The sequence below is a fragment of the Antechinus flavipes genome, chromosome 4 (assembly GCF_016432865.1).
Source record: "Antechinus flavipes isolate AdamAnt ecotype Samford, QLD, Australia chromosome 4, AdamAnt_v2, whole genome shotgun sequence".
In the NCBI taxonomy this organism is placed as follows: domain Eukaryota; kingdom Metazoa; phylum Chordata; class Mammalia; order Dasyuromorphia; family Dasyuridae; genus Antechinus; species Antechinus flavipes.
Window position 1 is genome coordinate 439939666 of NC_067401.1, and position 19099 is coordinate 439958764.

A 19099-nucleotide genomic window follows, 5' to 3' on the forward strand; every position below is an offset into this window, starting at 1 on the left:
TCTTGACGAGCTCTGGGGACCAAATTGTTTCCATTGTCTCCTTTCATAAGATACATTCCCCATCATTTGCATGAGCCCTCTGCTCTGTCTAGTTTTAGTGTCAATGGCTGGCATCCCCCTAGGGGATGTGCAGTGAAATTGACAGAAACTGTGATCGCGGCACTTGGCAAAAAAATAAAATAAAATAAAATTTAAAAAAAATTAATGCAAGACTTCAACACTTTCAGCCAGTCTTCGTTCCCAAAGCAATTCTTACTGGCAACCCAATCCTTGAAAACCATCCGATGCCCAATACTAATGAGCGTCTTCAGATGGATTTTACAAATAAGATACTGCATTAATTCAGCGTATAAATGGAGAGAATACCTTTGATGGCGGAAGGAAAAAATACACAACTACTCACATGACATTTAGGTTTCATGTATAAAACATAAATAGCATATGAACCCTCCCTCAGCAAGAGTTGCAGATTTTCCCCCTTCCAAAGGGTGTTCTGAATATACATTTCAAGCATAATAGCCCATAAATAAAATAACGGTGCTTGCCAAAATTATCCCCCCCTCTTATAGAGAGCCTTTAGTCACTGCCCCGGACTCTAATTTTCTCTTGAGATGCAATTTAAGAGCTTAAAAAATGTTTTTTAAAGACTTCCTATGAAATATGCAGGGTTGTGTGTGTGCATTTTTTTTATTTGTGTTTCTATATGGCCAACTTGCTCTGTTGTTATAAATACTGTATGTAAAATTACCAGATTGCCCTGCATTCCATTTTTACAGGGGATACTGCATCATTAAGCATTGAGAGAATATAATATAACTATTCAAACTGCTTAAAATATTTTGTAACCATAAATTATTATCCAAAAATATTTTTCAAGTAGATAAAAAGAGTTGTCAATTCTGCATAGTGAATGCCTCATAAGGGGCTCGTTTGTGGTTGAAAACTGAATAAAAGCAGTAAATTAAGACCAGACTTAACCATAGAGAAGCTATAATCCAGTGCAGATTTCCTTGGTGAATGAAGCATTGTTGTACGGATTTATCCTTCTTGCTTGTACAGTTAACCAGTCACATCTGTGGCCGGAGTGCTGTCTGTGTACATAGACGGCTGGGGTTCACCAGCCCCAAGTAGGGAAGCACGTGGCCTGTTCACAACCAATGGAAAAATGCAAAATTCACTTCACCCAGTATTGGGGGGCAGTCTTTTTGAGAGGTGAGATATTATTTAGAAGTCAAATCATTGTAAACAGGAAAAAAGAGGGGTTCAGAAATGAGAGAGCACTTAAGAAAGTTCCTTGAAGCAGGTTTCCAGCAGGCTCCACGTTGGCTCGGTAGGCCTCTGTATAGCATCTGGGCAGGATGAGTGTGAAAAGCATGTGTCAGGAGTGTCTGGGCTTTTCGAATATAATCCTGGCTGAGAAGTGCCTGAGATAGTCTATGTAGAAGGAGCATCGCCTGTCATAAATATTCATCCTCAGGAATGTAAATAGTGAACAGATATATCAACTGTTGCTCTTTATGTTATCCAAGATTGTTGATTTTCCTGGATTGTTTGTCAGCAGGGTGAGTCATTAATGAAGGAGAAGGCCCAGGGAAGAATTGACAATGAATCAGTTTAGACTTCAAGTTGTTTATTTATCTTTGTGATTACACACCAATCAAGTGACTGATTTGCCTTTTGAAAGACCAACATAAAGAATTCCAAATAAGTCTGGTTTCTGCTCCTCCTTTATTTCTTTCAGAACCCCACTTTTCCGGAGGAAGTTACTTTTGATTCTACTCCTGAAGGATTGTGTCTGCCCTGCAGGCTATGCAAAATATTACTGATTCTGAACCTGGAGGGAAAACTGTAAGTTCATAGACGTTCTCAAACTGTTTTCAATCATGGGGTATGGTCCTCCAGCTATATTCTAACTTATTTTAAGATGTTCAGTCAGATGCTTTTGTTTAAACACATATATACACGGAAGGGGAGAGAGAAACAGACAAAGGACATTCACAGAGAACAAGAAAGCAAAAGAGAGATAGAACAAGAGACAGGCAGAAAGAACTGAACAAACACAAATTTTTTTAAAAATATCAATACAGGGATAGAAAGTGAGAAATAGAGACCCAAAGAGATCAAAAAAGAAAGAAAAGACCGGAAGAGATAGAAATAGAGTTGGAAGGAGAAAGACAGACTGACAAACAAGCATTTATAATATGAATACTACATGTCAGACACTGCACTGGGTGCCAGAGGAAACAATCACTACTATGAAAGACAGAGAGACAGAGAGAAAGAAGAAAAAAATGAGAGAATAAGAGGGAAACAGAGACAGACACAGAGAGAAAAACAGGACAGCGAGGCACAGAAACAGAGAGAGAGAGAAACAGAGAGACAGAGAGAAAGAAGAAAAAAATGAGAAAATAAGAGGAAAACAGAGACAGACAGAGAAAAATAGGACTGAGAGGCAGAGAAACAGAGACAGAGAAATAGAAAGGCAGAGAGACAAAGAGAAAAACAGACATAGACAAGAGAAACAAATAGTGACAGAGAATCAGAGAAAAGGAAACAGAAATATGGGAAAAGAAGGAAGGAGATGATATGTAGACATAGTTGGGAAACAGTTTGCATTAAAGAGGAAATCTTTTTTACTTATTTAACCAATTTGGAAATCAATTTTCAAAAGGACTCAATATCCCTTATGAAAGTATTAGCACTCATTAAGATTTTTCTGTACCTTTTCAGTCAAATATGACTGTAAATATGAACATGTACACATGTGTTATCCATATTTTAAATGCTTATATGTAGACATAGAGATGTATAGAACTTGAGGGTTGCTTCTCTTTGAAAGAGAAATTAACCTGGGCCACAAAGGGAGCCAGGTTAACTAAGCTGTAAACTACTCTCTTAGCTAGAGAAAATGATCATTAGGCTTGAAAGAAGCTCAGACCTTTTTACACCTAGAAAGGGCTCCCAGTAAAGCATAAGCCCTCCCAAATACACACTAGATTAGATTCACTCTCTGAAATTTCAGAATTCCAATGCTCCTTTCTACTTAATTATGAGAAACGTAGCCTCATTATCCACATTGTTCCTTTTTGAAGTTATCTGTTTCTGAGGCAACCGAGTTCTTAAACTCCTTGACACTTCAGGTTAATTCATCTAATCGGCATCCTCTGTCAAAAGCATCTCTACCAGCTTAGGTAAAAGAGGGCACCATGTTAGTCATACTTATATGTTTGGCTCAAGTGTGAGCATTACATTAAACACATGGATTTCCCATTGATTTTCTGTGGTGCAATACTCCGGACCCAGAACGTTGTCTTTCCTTAATCAGACACCAGTATTTACATGGTTCTTATTTTCTCTCACTTGGGGACTTTGGGCCAAAGCTTGGCCAAGATCAGTCACCAGTAGCCAATGGGCATTTAGTGCATTGAAAGAAAGTGTTTGTTGTTGCTTTTTGCTTTTTTGAATAAATTTACTGGTTGGTGAAAAGTTATCGCGAGCAGATGAATGATAAGGCTTGTGGGCTTCTTTTTCCTATGTGCCCACTGTGACATGTGACGGAAAAGAGGCAAGTGGGATTTCTTCTCTGAACAGGGTTCATTATAGTTTGTGAGTAATTTTGTGTTGTACAGCATGTTATATGTTGTGAAAAGGTCATGAAGCCACTTGCTGAAACGCATCAAAAAATGTGAGGGTGAGAGGTGAGATTCCCTTTGTTGCAAGTGCTGAGAAATAATCATTTAAAGGTCAGTTGCACTCAAAAAAAGGAACATTTGTTTAATAAGTAACTCGTTTTGGGATATGCTGCACTTTTAAAGGTTACGTGGTAGTCCAATTTGCCAGTGATATCAGCAAGAACTATTCCAAAAGTCAGGGGTCCTATTTAAAAAAAAAAATCCTTAGCAAAATGCAGAGCCTCCATTTACCCTGATATCCCTCAGCACATGGCAGACAGAGTGTAAACCATTTATAGCACATTTTTGTGGAAACATTTCTTCGCATGGATTCCCTTAGTGTTCAGGCATTCATAAAATCTACTACAACTAACAACTAGTTAAGGACATATGTATCTATAGCTTTGGTGGATTCGGACCCATGATTTCAATAACATAAGGGGATTGTGGAGAGGAGATGGTCTAAGAGGTCACTGAAAAGTTAAATGGCTTCTATAGCCAATATGTGTCACAAATGTCTCCTACCTACATTATTCCCACTCATCTATCACTTCTTTTTCCCACACTTTCCTGGTGCTTCTCAATGTACCAGTTTCAGTCAAGAAAGAGAACAAATTATATTTTAAAGCTCTAAATCAATTTAACATCTTCATTTCCTGACTAGAGACAATGAATATAAATATATATGCATATGCATAAATACGTGTAAGAAGCAGTTTCCCCTACAGCATGAAGGGGCAGCTTTAGAGTTGGAGAGACCTAACTCCACATTCTATTTCTGTCACTTTGTGACCCTGGGACTCTCCAAAGTGTCCCAAAAGTCTTAGTTCCAAAACAGAGTCTCTTAATAATTTGTATACAAGTTAACCTGCAATGGTTGAGTTGAACCACCATATTGGAAGTTTTTTGGGTTTGGGTTTTTTTTTATCAACCTAAGTATCAAGTGATAAGTAATAAATGGAAAAAGTTCTATTTCTGATACATACCAGCTTTGTGACCCTAGGCAAAACCTAGACCTTCAGGAAACGCTAGAGTGTTCCAAAAGTCTTAGTTCCAAAATAAAGTCTCTAAATAATTTGTATACAAGTTAATCTGCAATGGTTGAGTGAACCATTATACTGGCAGTTCCTTTATCAATCCAAGTGATAAGTGACAGAATGAGACACAGAATATTGACTTGGGATTTCACTTGTTTCAAGAATTCCCAGTAAATGAGTGAATTCTCCCTACTGCCAATGTTGATGGGCAACTTCTCTGCAATGTATGGTTTGTGATACTTGCCTAGGACCCTGAGATGTTAAGGAACTTTTCTAGAGTGACTCAGTTGTTATGTGTCAAAGGCAGAAGCTAAATCCGGGCCCTCATTATTAACTATCTGTTCATTTTACATGTTTCCATTCATGTATGTACATATATATAGGTGTGTATATATATATATATATATAAAATTTGTGTGTGTATATATACCTATGTATATATACATAGGTATATATACACACACATCTATACACATCTAAACACATAGATTATAGTTTATATATGATTCATTCTATTTTTCTTTCTGTTACAATGCTATCAGTTTTAAGAAAATGCCAAGAGACATAGTTTGTGAGGTTTCTCACTGTGCACAACGTGCTATTTTGTATACAAACAACTACACGATAGAAAATCCCACTCAGCTGTCTAAATGAAAAATTATCTATTTCTTTCCTATCTCCTTTCCCTCTCCCACCAAACTCCCTCCCTTTACCCCCTTTCTCCTAACTGTGACAACCTGTCAGTGGGTAGACAGGATTATAGCCCTGACATGTAAACAAAAGAGTAGTAATAATATTAGTGATACATGTGAAAGTCTATTAACTTCCAAAGGATTCCACCCACCCCCCAAGTTCTTGGGGATATGGAAGGGGAATAATAGTTTATTTAATATAATCCTTGGATTATTAAAAGGTTTTTGCCTGTGGGGGATCGATATGCTACAAATCAGGCTTTGTCCACTTAATATTTTATTCTCTCCTCTACGAATGGTGTTTCAAAGTGGCATTCATTTTCTCAGGAAGGCTGTCTACTCGTTTAGAAAATACAGCAGAACAATAGAAAACAAATCTCTCAAAACCCTTTTTCTCTTAAAAAGGCGCCCTTTCCCACCAGCTACTTCAGTGGCCGATTTTGGTGGGCTGCTAATATTGGTTTCTCAGGACCTGAGGCCGGGCAGCTGTCCAAGGCAGGCCTTCCAGGGAGCATCTCTGCAGAATTAAAACAGTCTCCTTCATCTAGGTATGGTGCTATTGACCATTCAGAAATTGGAAAGTGCCTCTTCTTCTCCTTCCTCAAATATGTCAGGGGGAAATGGGCAATATCCCTATGTACATAAAGCGTTCACAAATTAGGAAGGAACCTCTCACATTTATTTCTAGGGAGTTTGTTGCACAGTCCAGGCATCCCCTTCATGTGTCTTGCTTTTCGTTTGAAAGAGGGCAAAATCTATTTCCTGGGCAATTTTGCACAGCAAAGATATTCATACTTTGGGGTTTAATTGTATCCTGTGTTTAAATACACTGTGGGTGAAACCCTAGACCTCTGCTTAATTGCTGTGAGAAAATAGCCTGATTTCTCCGAGATTAGGCACACGCTTATGTATACTCTGACCCAAGAGTGCCTCCTTCAGAATTAATCTTCTAAGGTAGAGGGATTTGCTTTTGTACTGGCAGCCTCACCATTCAGGATAAATGGGGCCTAAGAAACTCACCTCCCCCTTCCATCCCTCGCTGAGATTGTCAGAATCTTTTTTCCCCCTTCAACTATTCACTCCACACATCTCTTGTCCGGCTGCTTATTAGCAAATAAACCTTAAAAGTAGGCAGGAAGACCAGTTTTAATGGCCTCTTTTAATTAGTGTGCTTTGAAATTTAAATAGGATGCCCTAGAACTGGAATTGTTACTTAAAAAAAAAAAAAAAAACTTTTCATTTTTCCTAATGAAACAGAAAAGCATTGGACAACAATTCCATTTGAGCCTAAGGACACAAGCCCTGGCAAAAAGGCCAACACATTCATATTTATTTAAAATTTCTTTCTGCAGCTGTATTTTGTTGGGTCCAGCTGATGCATGAAAGGCCCCCTCCTCCTTTTTTCCCCCTTCCCGTCAACAACATGAGGATTGTTTTGGTAAGATGTAACAGAGTGTTCTGGTTTTAAAATATTTATATTAATCAAAGCTAGTGCTGTTTATATTTTTTGGCAAGGGGGCTTTTCTCACAAAGTTAGGCACTTCCATTTAACTAAACACAATGTGTTGAATGGCCTGTCGGCTACACTTCGACATGGTGTGTATGGGTTGGTAAGAGAAATGTCAAAGATAGGGAAGAAAAAGAAGTCATTTCTCTCTAGGCTCTGGGGTAAATGTGGATTAATAAATAAGTGAGCCCCAATTGCCAGATTTGTGGTTTTCCTAAGGGGGACATTCTTTCTTGCCAAGCTTCCCGCCAAAGCCTGAGAGTTTGTTCCCTTGCCCTTCCCACTAAATCCCCACTCAAGTTTGTCTTTGAGGTTCCATGCTCAATTTTCCACAGGGCATTGAAAATCAAAACCTTAAAAAAAGATGGAAGAAGAAAGATAATACATCAGAGCCAGGAATGGACAACACTATTTGAATTGTTGTTTATATTTTTGTATTTCAAGATTTTTAAATGCCATTTCATTAGTTTAATAATTGCAAGATAATTTCCATGCTATTTGCCTGTCTTCTTTTAAACATATGAGCAAAAACAAACTACAATTCTTTCTTTCTTTCTTTCTTCCTTCCCTCCTTCATTCCCTCTTTCCTTCTTCCCTCTCTCTCTCCTTTCTTTTTCTTTCTTTCCTTCTTTATTTCTTTCTCTCTCCCTCCTTCCTTCCTTTCTGCCTTCCTTCCTTCCTTCCTTTCTTCTTCCTTCTTTCCTTCCTTCCTACTTTCCTTTCTTTCTTTTTCTTTTTCCCTTCTTTCTTTTTTTAATTTTTTTCCATCCTTCTTTCTTTCCTTCCTTCCTCCTTTTTTTTTTTTTTTGTCATTCGTGACAACAAAGCCTTTAACTATTTTTCCAGCAATAAGCTTCAGTTGGCTGATATGAGACTACATGGCCTAGACCCTCAGGAGGGAAATGCCGTCTTCATTAACAATTTCTTTTTACAGCAAGCTTACAGCGAGCCAGGCTTGGTTAAAAATCATACACAGATGAAATCATTTCTTTGTACTTTGGTGCCTTCCTGACAATTCTATGACTCTAATACTCCATGAGCTACATCTGGGGCATTAGTGGATAGTCTATTTTTATTTTATTTTTGGTAATTTTCACTCAGGAGTCCCAATGAAACCTCTTCTTCGTATCTCCAGGAATAATCCAAAACACATTGGCATGGGGGCAAGCCAGGGAGGGTGGGTCCGAAGCACTGACACAGACATTTCAACATGGGATCAGCTGCGGGAGGCCGGGGCTCTCTCCTTGAGGAGGGGGAGGGCGCGAACATCTTTGACAAACAGGAAGCCTTAGTCTGTATTACACACAGAAAGGCTAGAGCGGGGCCGCCAGGGAAGCAGGCTCTGCCAGCATCCCAGCTCCTTGCCTGATTTTGGTTAAGCTCGGTGTCACTCTTGGCCGCTGGCTGGCTCTCAGGAAAAATATTCCCTGCCAGCATTTGCAATGGTGACATGTGGTGGCTTTTGCTTTGCCCCTCTGTTTGACTGAAGAATGACAAGTCCCGTGATGGCTCCCGGTCCCTGTTTTTCCTATGGTTAATTCATGGCTGGGACAGGCTGATTCGTGCATCGGGCCTTTGTCAGGATGGCTTCATCAATCTCCAACTTTGCTAAAATTCCGATTTAAGCCTGCAAACTTTTACTGAAGGGGCTCCGGAAAGACATAGAGTTCCCTTTGGATGGCCTCAATCATATCACAAAGGCAGGGAGAAGGATGAAAAGAGGTCACGGGAGGGTAAAGATAAATTTTAAATCTCTAAACTAATTTAGCGTCTTATTTTACTCACTAGAGCCAATGAAAATAGACATGAATTCTATTATGTTACATGATTGCTGGGAATTATTAATATCTTGTTTCCCATTTTACATAATTTTGGCTTAATCTCAATCTACACATTAGTCTGGGTAGGGGGTTGGGAGAAGTAATTGAGGTCATATAGTCCAAATCACACCAAAAAAAAAAAAAATAAAAAAGAAAGAAAGAAAGAAAGAAACTCATGCATCTATAATCTTTATTCATTTCAATATGTAAGGAGATAATCAGACCAATTCTTCCATTGTGCATTTCCCTCTAGAAGCCGAGCTCCCTTAGAAATCACTGGGAGCCTTAAGAGAGGAGTGAAAATGTGATGGGAAAATCAGAGTGAATATTACCGGGTCACCTACCTAGGTTTCATGCTACATTACTCTTTGGATATTACAAATGCAGTACCTTTTAATTATAGCTGAGTTTCTTTTCCCCCTTCTTTCTTTCCCTCATCATTAAGATAAAATAGTTGAGAGAAATCACTTTCTTTGATTATTTTAGAAGCCTAAAGCTGTAACTTCCTTTCCTTCTTAAGAAACAGAGTCCAGATCACCATTTCCCAGACTTAAAAAAAAAATTCATCACAGTGTTTACTTTCCTACTGCTCCCTGAGAGTCCATGTGAACAGGGCCACAGAGCAGCCAGTCAAGTGGGGAGGAAGTGTCAGCGTTTGGGGGTTTGGGTCTTTTTCTACCTCTCCCTCATATACAAGGGGTAGGCTTGCATTCACAGCATTGCCATCACTCTCAAACTCCTGCTGCATGTGAGTTCATTTCTCAGCTATGACAAGACCTCAGAAATGTGAAGGGGAAACAAAAATCATAACAGGAATGTGAATGATCGAGTGATATTATATGGAAAGCACTTTACAAGGTTTAAAACACCAGATCAATAAGCAGTGATCATGATCTTCATGCTGCTGATGAAATGACATTGTATAGGGGAAAAGATAACTAAAGGGCACCATAGTGCATAGAGTGCCAGGCCTGGAGCCAGGAAGATTCATCTTCCCGAGTTCAAATCTGGCTCAGACACTTAACTCTATTTGCTTCAGTTTATTTGTCTATAAAATGATCCTTCATTTTAAAGGAGGACCAATGGCATCATGAAGGGGATTTCTTGATTTTCTTGTGAAATGCATATATGTTCAAAGAGTCTTGTAACCTCCACACCTGATGGGTGCCTTAAACACAGAATAGATGATTGATCTGATATAATATAACACAACACAATATAATATAATATTATGAGAATAATTTAAATGGTAAGGCCTTAGCTAAAGAGAAGACATGAGCTGACTAAGATGAAGGACAGGTGTCCCCAAAACCTACAAAACTTTTCAAATATTCTACTGGTCACCTTGGACTAAAGCAACATAAACTATAATATGTTGAAAAAAGCATTAGATTTAAACTTAGAAGACGAGTTCTGTTCACCTCTTGGACCTCATTTTCAGCCTTAAAGAGAAGTTTTCACTTCTTTTTTCTGTTTTTTTTTCCCCCATGGTTTTTCCCTTATGTTCTGATTTTTCTGATATAATATAACACAACACAATATAATATAATATTATGAGAATAATTTAAATGGTAAGGCCTTAGCTAAAGAGAAGACATGAGCTGACTAAGATGAAGGACAGGTGTCCCCAAAACCTACAAAACTTTTCAAATATTCTACTGGTCACCTTGGACAAAAGAAACATAAACTATAATATGTTGAAAAAAGCATTAGATTTAAACTTAGAAGACGAGTTCTGTTCACCTCTTGGACCTCATTTTCAGCATTAAAGAGAAGTTTAACATTTAAAAGGGAGGTGATAAAAATTTCAGTTGGCTTTCAGTCTCATTATGAGGCAACTGTGAGATATGATAATCACACACACATATACACACACAAAGCGGTAATATGATTTTGGCTGCCTTAAAGGAGTCATAACTCCCCAAAATAAGCCCTCCTCTGTCCTGCTCCTAGCGTATCTAGATTATTGTAGTCAGGCTGGGTACCATAGTTTAAGAAGGTCATTCATGAGAAACAATCCAAAGGAGAGCAATCAAAATGGTCAGAAACCTTTCAACTATATCACAGGAGGATTTGGTAAAAAAGAATTGAGTTATTTAGCCAGGAGAAAAAAAAGAAAAAACTGAAGGAAGACATGATAGCTGTGCTCAAGTATTATAATGACCACCATCTGTAAAAGGAATTGGTTGTTCCTAGAGCTCAGGATTAGGAAGAATGGCTAGAAATTTTAAAGAAGTAAATATTAATTTGATATTGGGAAAAACTTCTTAATTATTAGATCTGTCCAAAAGTGAACATAAACTAACTGGGAAAGTAGTAGTTTTCTTCTCACTTGAGGTCTTCAAGCAAAAACATACCACTACCACCATGACTGACTATGTTTTACTAAGGATCCTTTTGGTGTTTTAGCTGCATTTCCACTCAAGTACCACTTTCTATATGAAGATTTTCCCTGATCCCTACCTTACCCCAAATGAGAGTGCGCCTCATCATTTTGTCTCTTTTTTTATATACCTGTAAATATATTTGTCTCCCTGTCTAGATTAGACACTCCTTAGAGACAAGAATTATTAACCCCAGTTTTTAGAACAATCTTTGGCATATAGTAAATGGATCTATTGATTAATTGTTGACTAAATGGCTTTTAAAGTCCCTTCCAAATCTAAAATTCTCTGATTCCATGATACTTTGCCCTGGTCAGACCACATCTGAGATATTGTAGTAAGTTCTGGGTAAAACCTTTTAAGATAAGATAAAGAGTGACCAAAGAAAGGTAATCAGAATGGAAAAAAAAAAAAGAGTTCATGTCATAAAAAGAGCAATTAAAGGAATTGCAGAATCTGGAGAAGAGAAGACTTAAGAGATATGGTAGTTGTTTTCAGGCATCTGAAGGACTGCTTCCTGGAATAGGAAACTTTTTAGATTTGTTCCATCTGGCCACAAGAGATAGATGTAGGAACAAGAATTAGAAGTGACCAAGGATCCAATTTAGGCTTGCTGTGGGATAATATTTTGTTGGAATTAACACTATCCAACTGTGGAATGGATTGCTCCAGAAAGTAGCAGATTCCCTCTCAATGGAAGCCTTCAAGCACAGGCTAGATTACTCTTTGCCAAGGAGGTTGGAGAGGGAATGCTTCAAGAATTTAAGGTAAGAAAGCTACAAATTATACCAGATGGCTCCTCAAATTGGCTTCTGACTTGGATATTCTGTGATCTTTATAATCAAGTATTAGGCTGGGTTAGCTCTAAGGTCACCTCGAAGTCTAATTCTTAAGATTTTGTGAATCCTTAGATTTGAAAAAATTAAAGAAGGCTTTATGTGAGACAGAAGTGGAAAATCAGATTTGAAGGATTATTTAAAATGGAGAACATTTTCCATTTCATCTTCAAGGTTGTATTCAAGAAATAAGATATGTTCTATTTTGTTCCAGAGGGCAGAATCAGAAACAATGGGTGGAAATTGTAGGGAGAGGGATTTGAGGTCAGTTTAAGACAGAAGAACTTCCCCAAAAACTAGAGTAGAAGGAAAATGGAATAGAGCATTTTGTTAGGAAGGGACTTCTCCATTCCTGGATGTGTTCAGCAAAGATCAAATGACCACTTCTTGGGGAAATTGGAAAGCAAACTCAGCCTTTATGTAAGGATTGGCTTAAATAATGTCTAAACAGCTCTATATTTCTATTATTCTTAATTCCATTTAACTCTCTATCCTGAAATGCTAAACCTAAGGAACTTTCTGAAGAGCTTAGGCAACCACCGCCTTCAGTTTCAGCTGATGCAATACCTCCTACTGACAGATATCTAAGTTTGGACTAAAGTGCTTTGTAATTGGGAGTGGACGAGGGACTGTAGATGGAAGCCAAAAGAAAGGCAGTTGGCAAACACAGGATTCCCCTGCTCCTTACTGATGCTACCGTTTGACCAAGACCAGAATTGCCTTTGTTACTCTAGTCTCCATCTGTGTTATTTCCCAAACAAAACCTCAGGATGTGGTGCTGGGGAATAAGTAGTGAATAAAAAGCAAATCAAGTTAGTGATAACACAGAGAATGAACATTGGTGACTGCCCTTCATCCCTGGTCTTGGGACCAAGATGCTTTATTTAATGCTCTGACTTTTACATATAAAGTCCAGGTAATGCTCACATCTGGAAAATGGTTCCCACAAATTTGTGGAAAATAAATTATATTTGTTCTTTTGTTGTTTGTTTCAGCATGTTGGGGGGTGTTGGTATTCATTATAGATTTTTTTTTTTTTTTAAACTCAGTAATGATCATTGTCAGCCATACCATTACTCCATGAGATTTCAGATACACATATAACCTTACTTAGTGATGTACATTGAATTTGGGTTCAAATACTGGTTCTGTTATTGTGTGACTGGTGTGACCTCTTTTTTGCCTCCATTTCTTCATCTGTAACAGGTGACTTCTAAACACATCCACCTCAAAATCTATCCAACTTCTGTGGGTCTTAGTATCCTCACATGTATAATAATGAAGCGGTTAATCAAGATAAATTGGTGCTGTAATTTTACTAGTATAAGAAATAAGGACAAAACTCCCTCTGTGAAACTAAAATCAGTATCTCATCTGTAACTTGGAAGCCTCTGAAAGCAAAGTTGAAGTGCTTGCCCAGGATCACCCAGCCAGTATGTGTCAGAGACTCGCCTGGAACCCAGTCAGCTTTGGATTTACACTTGTACTATTTTATTCTGCCTCTCTGGGGTTGAACTAGATAATAATAGCCCATAGTGTATCCTAGCAACTCTGGTGTGAAGGATTGCTGAACCCTTCTCAGGGCTGCTCATCCACCTTTGGTATCCATCTGTCACCCAACTCTCACCTGTGGTTCCAAGAAACTGTAGCATTAGCAACAGCCACATCCCAGCAAACCATCAGATTAAACTAGTTTGAGCCTCACTGACAGACATCAAACCTGTGGGTGAGTTAGAAGGGTGTGTATCCCAGTCATATGAAGGCTTCCCCTGTAGAATAGGTTGGATGAAAACAATTTGTTCCAAAGGTTATGAAGGAAGCTAAAGCAGACTCTGTGGAGTTTCTAGAGCTTGGTCAGACAGCAAAGATCTCAAAGTCACCAGTACATCCCTGAGTCAAGACATTACTCTGTAATATCATTAGTCCCCTTCAAAAAAAGGACAAACAGCAACAGTGGCTTACACATATATTGCATTTTATCTTTTAAGAGTGATCTAGAAGGGCAAATACTAGCTTCCAGATCACTTGCCAGGAAACCAGAGCCCACCTTGGCATTTTGCCGTCCACACTATAAATTAAATTTTCAGTGTGAGCATTTACACCTCAGAAATAGAATCTGCAAACTACACAACAGACTTAGTTTATCACTTTATTGATTGTCTAGACTTAAGAAAATGATAGAGAAAATGTTAATGATATAAATTCAACTTAAAAGTATGTCCCTTCTATCTTTCTTTCTTTGCTTTCCTTTTAGACAGCCTGTTTTTAAACTTTTACCCCCTGGTTCCTCTCTTTCCCTGGGGGGGAATTAAGTGAATTTGCTCAGCTTTGGAATTCCATGTTGGGGTGGAACAGTCCTGATTGATGAATTAGTGGGTTCAAACTCATACTATCCTCTACATCTAGATGGCCCCAGACCATGCTTCCTATCGCATTTATCGATCCAGCAGAAAATCTAGGCCGGTATCTATATCTGATTTGGTCTACCCACATACTTCCTATTCCTTATCCCCCAACATCATTTTCTACCTTTTGCTCTGAGAATAATAATCAAACTAATACAGTGTGTCTGGAAAAAAATATGACAACGGCCTATCCTAAAGCCCCACTCAGAAATGACTTTCTAGGTCTAAATTTCCTTCCCAAACCTTCACTCCTCTCCAAGTGCTATCTTTCCTTCTTTTAAGGAACTGTCTCATGCTTATACTTGTTTCTACATATAATAGACCCTTAATGAATATGTCTTGTCTTTTTTTTTCTTTCATTCATTCATTCATTTATTCAAAGTCACTTCGGGTTATAATAATCTATGATTTCTTCAAGTTCTATACTCATCTTCACCAAAAAATCCCTGTACTGTCTAGCTAAACCTAAAATCAAACAAAATAAATAAAAATACCCACCAAACCCTTTGCATCTGCTGCTTAACATTTTGTTTTCATCCCTAGAAAACCTGGCTGTAATACCAAGCACTATAAGCTGATATGGAGTACGCCTTATGTACATGCAGATCTCTACCAAATCCCTTTCGTCCCCAAACCTGACATGTTTTTGGAAAGCAGGAAATGAGACTGAGAGCTTATTATTTGGACTTTTATCTGACTGCCTAAAGCACTCTCTTCTAGGGTCTATTTTTGTTGCTGGTAACATTAGGCTCTCTGGAGGTTATCCTAAGCCACGATTTAATGTCAGAGTTGGTGATTTCATTCTAGTTTAAAGGAGTATTGTTCCCAAACATGGCAGAGCTGATTGTTTAGATTAAGAAACTGGAAAGTGTTCATCTTGATAGAGACAAAGAATGGAAAGTAAATGAGTAATCCCTACAGAATTCCATATTAACCACAAAGCTAGAGTGAATTTTACCTTCAAAACCATCTTATTTTATAAATAGCCAACATCAATTGTTTTTTTTTTTCCTTTCGACTATTTTCTGTCTTTTTTTTAAGGTTGTAAAAAAAAATAAGGCATCTTAAAAGGATCAGCAACTTAGATAATGAGACTTTGATTTGTGACCTTTGCTGAACACATCTCAGTGTGACTTTGAGTGAGTTATTTAAAATCTCTCTGGGTTTTCGCTTTCTCCAGCTTAGATAATAACTGCCCCATTGCCTTCCTCCTTGCAACATTACCTAGACATGAGAAGCCATTAGTTAATCAGCCCGCTTCAATCCATTTAATAACAGCTCCCATTTATATGGCACTTTATAGTTGACAAAGCATTTTCCATACATAATTTCATTTGAACCTCCTATAATCCTGACAGGTAGGTGCCATTATTGTCCCCATGTTATAGATGAAGAAACTGAGGTGCACAGGGATTAAGTACTTTATTCAAGGTAATACAGCTAGGAAATATCCGAGGCAGGATTCAAACTATTCCCCATCTCACTCCCTAACATCATTTTCCTGCAAGGCTAATGTCCTATCCCCTAGGTCCTGTTGTTTCTCTCCGTTACATGAGGTATACATTCATTACTTCCCTCCCCAAATGCCAACCACATTTGGGAAATCAGAAATGAGTTCCACTGGAGATTCTTTGCTAAGGGCCCCAAATGGACAGCAGCTAAATCGCTTAATAGAAAGAGAAAAGGAAAGCTTATAGGATCATAGATTTTAACAAAAGTATGAATATTGGATATCATATAATCCAAACCCTTATTTTATAGATGAGAAAAATTAGGACAAAAATGTCAATGACTTGCCAAATTCATGTAGGTAATAAGCAGCAGACCCAGGATTCAAACTCAGAATTTGTGGCTTCAAATGTTCTCCCAGTTCTGTATTGATCACCATACTGCCTTACTCCTTCCCTTCTTACTTTCCCAAATCATCACCAGTGTTCTAGCCTTACTTTGTTCCCACTGGGCTCTGTTATAATGCTCAATCCCCTATGCCCAATTCCTTTAACCTCCTTAGGCTATCTGTCATCATTCAGCCCATTCAAAAATCCGTCCCCTATGTTGGAGATAGGAATCTAGGGTTTCCAAGCCCATTCTGCTAAAGGATCCCATTATGACCCTTACAGAAAACCTAGACTGTACGCCATATTTACTGCTCTCCAGCTAAAGATAGTCTAAGAAATATAAATATAAAGGGGTCTTTCTCACGTCAGTACTTTGAAAGACTGTTCCTCCTGTTACTGTTGCCACTCACAAGCTTTTTAGGGCCTACTGAAAAGTTCTGCTAAAGCCTTCACATATTCTTTCAGCTAAAAAAAATGGACAAGAAAAAGACTGCTGGATTTAGAACCAAAGACCCAGAGTCCTATTGCTAACATCGCCACTTGCACCTGTCTGACCTTGAACAAGGCATTTAACCTCAGTGGATGATAGTTTCTTCATCTTTGAAATGAAGGGATGGGTCTGAATGGCGTCTCAGTTTCTTCAGGCTCCTAATCTGTTTTCCTCTGTTTATATGATATAACAGAAAGAATTCTGGATTATGATCAGAGGACCAAAACTGGAATTCTCCTGCTACTTATTCGCTATATCAGTGGTGTCAAACTCAGTGGAAATGAGAGTCACTACACCATATAAAATGATTGCTAAGTGCTACCTATTGATTTAGTTTTAAAATATAATATTATCTGTGTTGGTACTTTTATTTATTTTGTCAATTTTGTATTTTGTCAAATATTCTCCATTTACATTTTAATCTGCTTCTGGACCATATTCAGGAGTATGCTTAACATCTGTGACCTATGTAGACCTGTAATATGCCCTCTGGGGCTCTGTGTCTTCCAATAAAATATAAGTTCCATGAGAGTGGTTTGCTTCTGGATATAATACTTGGTACATAGTAGGGACTTAATGGTAGCTAGGTAATCCAGTGGATAGTGTCTGGGCCTGGAGTCAGGACGACTCCTTTTCATGAATCTAAATCTACTCTCAAATATTTACTTTGTGACTGGACAAGTCACTGAACCCTGTTTACCTCAGTTTCCTCCTCTGTAAAAAAAGCAGGAGAAGGAAATGGCAAACTACCCTAGTATCTTTGCCAAAAAAGTTCTAAATGGGGTCACGAAGAATTGGACACAACTAAAATAGCTGGATAGCAAAATGACTCAATGCTCACTGATTGAAATGCATTGATTAAAATCAGGGGATTGAGATAGATGACTGTAGGTCATCATGTTTCAGTGGAAAAGCTGGATGAATTGGGAGGCAGTGAACCTGAGTTCAAATATAACTTGGATTTCTTACACTATTCTTATGACCTTGGAGAAGTCACCTCTCTTTGGTACAATGAGATTCATGTCTGGATAGCTTACAAGGGCTCTTCTAGCTCTAATTCTAGGATTCTAGGATCCTTCCCAAAGAAACACTTCTGCTCAACCTTTCTTTTTGATGTAATACATTTTTTCCTTACAAATCTTGAATTACTTCAACTGCTTTCCTAAAATTTCTAAGTCTGCACTATTTCTTGCTAATGCTACTATCATTTTTGACTATAAATCTGACTCGCAGAGAATTAGAAAAGAGATATTTCTCTAGGTAACTCCAGACAGACAAACCAAGAGCAAATGGTTTACCTTACTGTCCCCATACTCTGCCTTAGGACTATGATGCTTAAAATCTTTGACCTCCAAAATGCTTGAAAATTGCTGATATAAACTAGTAAGACTGGTGGGCAAGTCCCAGAACTTTGAATTTCCCCGAAACTAATGAATTATAGAAAGGTAGGAAAACAACAAAGGAAATTAAACTTGTTATACTGAAAAATGAGCACACATGATTTAACTTTATTCATGTATTGAAAAAAGCAGTATACTGTGATGCTTGAAGATGGATGGGGGGAAATCTTGGAGTCACAAATGCCTGGGCTCAGTTTCCCATCTTGCCCATACTGAGTGATCTTAAGGAAGTTAATGAATTTTTCAGTGCCCAAAAGCATTTTCCATCTAAGATTACATACTACAAAGGAGTTGCTCAGCTCTGTCTGTGGAAGTACTTTCCATACTGATGACATCATAACAAGGGTCCTCAAACTTTTTAAATAGGGGGCCAGTTCACTATCCCTCAGACTGTCGGAGGGTCGGACTATAGTAAAAATAAAACCTTTGTTTTGTGGGCCTTTAAATCAAGAAACTTCATAGCCCTGGGTGAGGGGGATAAACATCCTCAGCTGCTGCATCTGGCCCGGGCCATAGTTTGAGACCCCTGCTCTAGACCAATTATTCACAAAATGTATATATGTGTACATATATCTATGTGTATATTATGTGTGCATGTATATATTGTATATGTGCATGTATTTGTGTATATATAGGTATACACACACAAACACATAAAATATATGTACATGCAGGTTTGTATATCTATACAGGGGGACACCAAATATCTTAGGCCAGCTTTAAGCGATTAATACTGAATACTAAACCAAAACTTTGGAGATATATATAACATATACACAAATATACATATATATGTATATGCACATCTATATGTATTTGTACACATATGGGTATTTGTTTATATATATGCATGTGTATATATGCATGTGTATATCTGTTTACATATACACATATACATGAGTGATAGTATATCTTCTGAATAGTCTATATTTGTAAACCTAATCCATACGTGTATATAATGCATTGTGTATATCACCGCACATATACATTTATGCTTGCATATTGCACATATGTAATAC

The 19099-nt window shown here is 37.9% G+C and overlaps 1 long non-coding RNA gene across 1 annotated transcript in view; it reads left to right on the forward strand.

Moving 5' to 3' along the window:
- LOC127563009 (uncharacterized) overlaps positions 1-2368 on the forward strand; it is a 366036-nt gene extending 363668 nt beyond the window's left edge. The window contains exon 3 of the long non-coding RNA XR_007953861.1: positions 1742-2368. This is a non-coding gene — a long non-coding RNA (uncharacterized LOC127563009). The remainder of the gene's footprint in view (positions 1-1741) is intronic.
- The last annotated feature ends 16731 nt before the right edge of the window (positions 2369-19099 follow it).